The 6,048-nt window shown below is 40.0% G+C and overlaps 1 pseudogene; it reads right to left on the reverse strand.

Annotated features, from left to right (window-relative positions):
- Nucleotides 1-3,979: 3,979 nt before the first annotated feature.
- Nucleotides 3,980-4,665, reverse strand: LOC106732832 (polymerase delta-interacting protein 2 pseudogene; annotated as a pseudogene).
- Between the last annotated feature and the right edge of the window lie 1,383 nt (nt 4,666-6,048).

Here is a 6,048-nt window from a genome sequence, read left to right on the forward strand (position 1 = left end):
TCTTTAGTTTTGTTTCTGTTAACACACAGTATTGTCACATAGATGCAGGTTGGGGAGGCCGTTAGAAGTATGACTGTAAGTTAGATCATCGTACTCTAGACATAGCCTATCGGAAAAAGGTATGCAAATTGTGCTCAGCAATTTGCGTACCTTTTTCTGATAGTTTTTTTTTTAAAAGGGGCTTTCCTGAAATTTGGCCCGTGTACGCTGTGCCAAATTTCGAATGAACCTCCTCTTTTGGAAGAGCCCCCCCTTCCTCGTGGAAGGAGGAAAACAGGGACTTCTGAAAGTGTCTGCTCTTCCGCAAAAAAAGTGTTCCCTGGATGCAGTGGAGTTGTTACAGGATACTTCAGGTATCGCAGTAAAACCCCATAGTGTAGACATAGCCTTAATGTATGATGAAATCAGATCTGATTTTAATGTAACAATACCTGAGCTTTTTATATTTTGAGTCAAAATTCGTTGCTTTATTACAGCCTTAGAATCACATTGCAAAACTTTTCCTCTGTGTGCATCTGGGAAGCTAATTAAATCTTTGTTTGTTTGACGTCTCAGTAAAACTTCTTCCTGTGGAAAAGATTCTATCTTGTCTGAAATTCTGTAGCTAAAGCCTGGGATTATGAACACCGACAATTCTCACCAAAGTCAAGGGGAGCTACAAGTGCTTAGCATCTTTGAATATCAGGCCCAAGTATGTATTAGTTATCCTTTTGCAAACCTAATATTCAGCTTTATTAAAATGCAGTCACCAATGGTATGAAAGGGCAGCAGCTATAAAGACAACTGACACAGCAAATTTTGGCCAGTGTACTCTTAGCCTGGCATCAGCATGTTAGTGCTGTGTTCAGTTTTAGCCCATTGTGTTAATTAAATCTCTTGTTACAGTTATACATCACCAAAGTGCTTTACTCTGAGTGTATGTTGCAATTATACTGTAGGTCATTGGGGTGAACTAATGTTCTCATGACATATTGCATTTATATATCAAAAAGCTAGCTGTGGCTCTAGTAATGTATTAGTGTAATAGATCATCAAGGAGAGAAGGCGGGTTATGGTTAATCTATGGCTGTTGAAGTTTGGATCCGGCTAAACAGATTAGACTGATATGAACAGTGGTAAACCTGGGGATGAATAAAGTTCAGGTCAAGACAGGTGTTGATATGGTGGATATGGTATAGCTTGCCTGATGTAGGAAGGTCACCAATGTAGTAGGTCAGGAGTTACTGGCATGGTGTCCTGATAGGTCTCCTGATCTCAGTGATGAGAACCAGAAGGCTGTGTGCATGAGTGTTCAGTGAGGTGTGCCATGTTGACTTGCGCAATTAGTCAACACAACAGACTCAGAGCTCCCAAACACCGCAAATCAGATAAGGATCGGAGGTGCTTGGCCAGATTTATTGGTAAGTGAAGTACAGTAATAGTTGTCAGTTGACTCCTACAAACCACTACACATATGTACCCCTAACAATGGGTCAACTAGTGGGAGGTCCCACTGCCCCTTTGGCTGGACAAAGACTGTCCCTCCCCCCCCCCCCCCCGACACCATTTTATATACAGATACAAGTTACACATCATGCCACCCTCTGATGCTACTTAGATACCACCCATCACCTGGCACCTCGTGGTTGATTAGAACATCTCCATCCATCATGCTGTCAGTTTAGACCTTTCCCTGAGCCTGGGTCGGTATCTGTGGGGAGTGTGGGTACCAAGGTCTTTTTTAGTGAGTTGATGGTACTGTCCTTTTGGAATGTGCTTTCAACTTATGACCAGTACCAATTACTGTTCTAAACCTGGGCTTATTACCAATTAGTGTTTTGTGTACTCAGCCGAGTTTGTGCCAAGTTATGTGAGCAGGGGCCTGCCTCTTGCTCACAGCTTAGCTTTGCTTTCTATTAGCCAAGTTTTGTCTGTTTAGGCTTCAGACCTCAAACCAGGCCTGTGCAACATGGGCTTTTGTTTTAGGCCCTCATCTCTTATTACACCTGATATATTACAGGAATGAAGTAGAGACTGATATTTTCTCTTTGGTTTCTGTGATGCACTAGGCCTTAGTAAGATCATCAACTTATAAAACAAAATAGTCATAGTTAGTTTTTGTTTTTGTGGTGTGCTGGGCTGAGCCTAGAATCTACCTGGGCAGTCCAGTCCCCCTTTTTGTTTTTAAATTATGCATCTAAAATATATAGTACCTGGCCTCACTGAACAGTATAGTACAATTATTAATCAAGACTCACTTTTCCTTTCCCACGCAATACTGTACCATGAAGGGCTAATTAGATTCATGCATGTGACATGGCACAGGATATAATTGAGGAGTTTAATACCCATTAATTAATAAATGAATTAATAATTTTCAAGTAATTTGTGGAAGAAAAAGAATAGGATTTAGTTGGTTTGAATGCAAAGATTAATTCATTCCTGGCCCTATAGTTCTCGCTTGTTTTTGTATTTCCAAAAAGAGTCTACTACGTATTGGCACATAGAGAACCTTCCTAAATCATGACTCAAACTCCACAGTCAGTGAAGACACTGCTAAGTTCCTTGGATGCTGGTGAAAGAACTGCTAATATAAGCAAAGGGGAGTTTTGTTTTTTTTAATTTTGCACAGATACAAGAAGTGGAATATTATTTTTGCAGAATAGTTTAGAGAGGAATTTCTTTGTTTGAAAATGTAATGCTACTCGTTTTATAACTTCTCTAAGGGTAGTACAATTTTCTCCTTAACTGCAAGATAACCTTTTCAAAAATACAGATCCTGACATTTTAGCTGGCAGTAACATGACCCGAGGTGGCAGTAACATGCAGAGCTATAACACAAAGACATCAAGGGGTGAATTCATCTTCTGTGTAACTCCAAAGAAATTGGGGAAGTTAAACCAATCATAATTTTGGCCTACTGTGCCTGAAAAGCCTGTTTAAGTTTGTTTGACATGTGGACCATATTTCTGAAGTCTAGAGTGCTGTGATATCTCGGATGAAGATTCACTTTAACTGGAAGAAAAATGTGAGCAGGAACACCAGACTGGTGTAAAGTCCCTCAGTGTGTATCTTAAAGTACTTTGCAAACCTTTTTCTCTGTAAAAATAAAGCCAACACATTTATATAAAGGCAGTTCATAATTATACCTTTTTATAGAACATTCAGCAAGCTTTTCTAATTAGGGCACACCATTAATGCACTCACCAGTACCTAAACATTTTGAAGATGAAGTAAATCAGCAAATTGCAGCTTTACTTTCCTTTAGTTCAGTCATAGCACCCACAAGTCAAAGAGGAGATTACACTGTTGCATTTATTATTTTTACATTCCCTTAAGCTCTGGTGTGTGAAGGGAGGCCATGTAAGTGAGGTTGTGGGTGATAGTGGGTTTTTTTTTTCTTCCCAACTGTTTTTTCTGTGTGTCAGTGGCCCTGACTCAAAAAAAGGTTCTACCCTGCTAAATTAGACCATTCCTATTACTTTTAAAGTCTGTTTTTTCTTTCTTTTGTTCTCCATCTTTTTTCCACAATAAACTATATGAAGCTATGAGATTACAGCCACACAGAGCCTGATTCCAGGCACAGGTAGTGAGAGAGATGGGGGGGGGGGGGGGGGGGAAGAGTCATGGTGGTGCTGCCTCATATAGCCAGAGAAGGGGCCACAGCCATAATCAACAAGCACTGGCCCTCTACCACTATTTTTTTTTAAACTAGAAGCACCAGTTTATTAAAGAGAATTCAGACACATTTGGGGAGGATCCTGTCCTGCTGAGTCAGCCCATCTACTACATCAGCACGTTTCTAAATCCCCCACGCTCAGGCACCAGGGGCAGAAAACGATCAACTAACACTGCTTATAAGCAGCCTGAAAGAGCCTGTGTAAGTTTAGAAACACCCCTTTAGGAATGGTTAAAACAAAATGGTTTAGAAATATTTTAAAAGTTCCATAAAGGTCTGCCCTGCATAACTCTTCTTTTGGGGCTCTGTGATAAGACTGCTCTACCAGTGAAGGCCACAGGGAGGAGTCTTCTCATCTTTTGTGGCTTTCCAACAAGAAGGGTGGGATTTGAACATCAAAGTGGGGGCTATAAAGCCTCTCAAATGAAAAAGTACCCCACATGTCACCACTGGATGCCTGCAGGGAGACTTGTTTTGAAATGCTGGCTGCTCTTTGGATAAGACTAGCTATCTTCCCACAACTCCTCGACCCCGGACTGTTTCCAGGGTGCCAGACAAGCTATATATCCTCCAATGCCGTTCTCACAATTGTACCACCACGTTGTCAAGGTTCTTCAAGCGGTTACAGTGACACGGCCAGTAGACATGGGAATTCTGTGCTTCTATCATGCCCATGTAGAAGGGGATGACGGTGATTCTGCTATTCTTGGTGGTTTCTCGGTGCATGTCAGACAGCTCTAGCCAGGGATGATTCTTTTCCTACCATGTACATACCGTTTCCCTTGCTACGGAAGGCGGTACTTTTGTCTGGTTGTACATAAGAAACCTCTTAAAGAGTTCATGCTGGATTGGCACCTGATCAGTGATTACGTCTAGGCACAAGTGTCAGGTTCCAGTGCGCTGGGTGTTTGTTAAACACAAGTGGAATACACCTCTGCATCACATGTCAAAGAACCACACTTACAGTAAGTAACTGTTTCTTCATAGTGCTTGAGTAACTCTCCCATAACGAGACTGGCCATACTAAAATTCAGAGTGAACTTCAGGGAGCCTCTGACTCTTTTCCCATGCAAGGAAAGCTCTCTCTCTATAAAAGAGGATTGATTTTTTGGGTGAGGGCAGAGAAAGGAATGTGGATATTCACGTTCTGGTGATGGTGGTGGATAGTGTTGATCAAATAGCAAACACTCTGGTAAGACATTATGATGGACTAAAATCTCAACCCTCTGTGCTGGCTCAATTTCAGTAGTCTGTAGTTCTCATATAAACCACTAGATGGAAGTGTTTCACCATTCTATGCTAATTACAAGGCCTTTAAGAAATGTCTGTATTAACCTCATTCCTGGAAGAAATTTAACCACAACTAAAAAATTAACATTTGTAACGTAACAGCAGAAAGCAGCTTCTGTAAAGTCCTGTATTTTTATATATTATCAGGACGGTCCTTTTCTTTACATAGTTTTCCAAGTAATTATATGTAACACATAATAGCAATTACATGGAATAGCAGGATATACATGGAACAATCATAACCATTAGATAGAAAAATATATAGTGTTTACAAACAGACTGCAATAATACAAAAGAAATTCCTAGTGTTCTTGTTCTCTTTTGTTTGTAACCTAACACAACTGAGTGTATATGTCTATAGTAATTGTAACAAGACTGTCCAATATCACATCTTGTATCAGATTTCCAAATATTAAGCCTCACTACATAGAGCCTTAAGTAAGGACTTCCCTTGTGATACTTACTTAGCCAGTGTGCTAGTAAAATGTTAACTAGTTCTGTTTTACAGTTGGGGAAAGTGAACTATGGAGAGATGAAGCCAAGTATTAAAGCACATGCTTAGCTTTAAGCTCCTTCGCCTGTCATCCCTATTCATAAAGGGCTTAAATATGTCCTTCAGTTGTTTGCTGTACTGGGTTGGGGGACATCTATTTTGTACTTGCGCGCACAGTAAATCAATGATAGAGTGGGGAATAGAACCCGTGAATTTTGGAGCCAAATCACTGTTCTAACCATTAGATAACATCTCCTCCATTCAGAAAAAACAGAGGAGTTTGTGAGCTGTCTTGGACAAGTCGTTGTAAACATGAACTTGTTCTAAATGTTTTTATTCCTGGTGAAATAAAGGTTCATAAATGATTATATCTGAGTAACAAAGAAATATTATGAGGAGAGAGTTGAGTCTCACAAGGAACATTATTATGTAGATCTGTATCTTGTGTAACCTTTCCTTTATTCTTTATTTCAACATAAATTAAGACATCTGTTAACTTAATGTTGCATCATAATTAAATAGTTAATCCTTTAGCGCTAAAGCTACAAAGGTTTGAAATAAGCTCCATGTATCTCTTTCCAGCTTCAGCTATTCTCCTCAACAGACT

This window comes from Pelodiscus sinensis, chromosome 9, assembly GCF_049634645.1.
Source record: "Pelodiscus sinensis isolate JC-2024 chromosome 9, ASM4963464v1, whole genome shotgun sequence".
Taxonomy (NCBI): Eukaryota; Metazoa; Chordata; order Testudines; family Trionychidae; genus Pelodiscus; species Pelodiscus sinensis.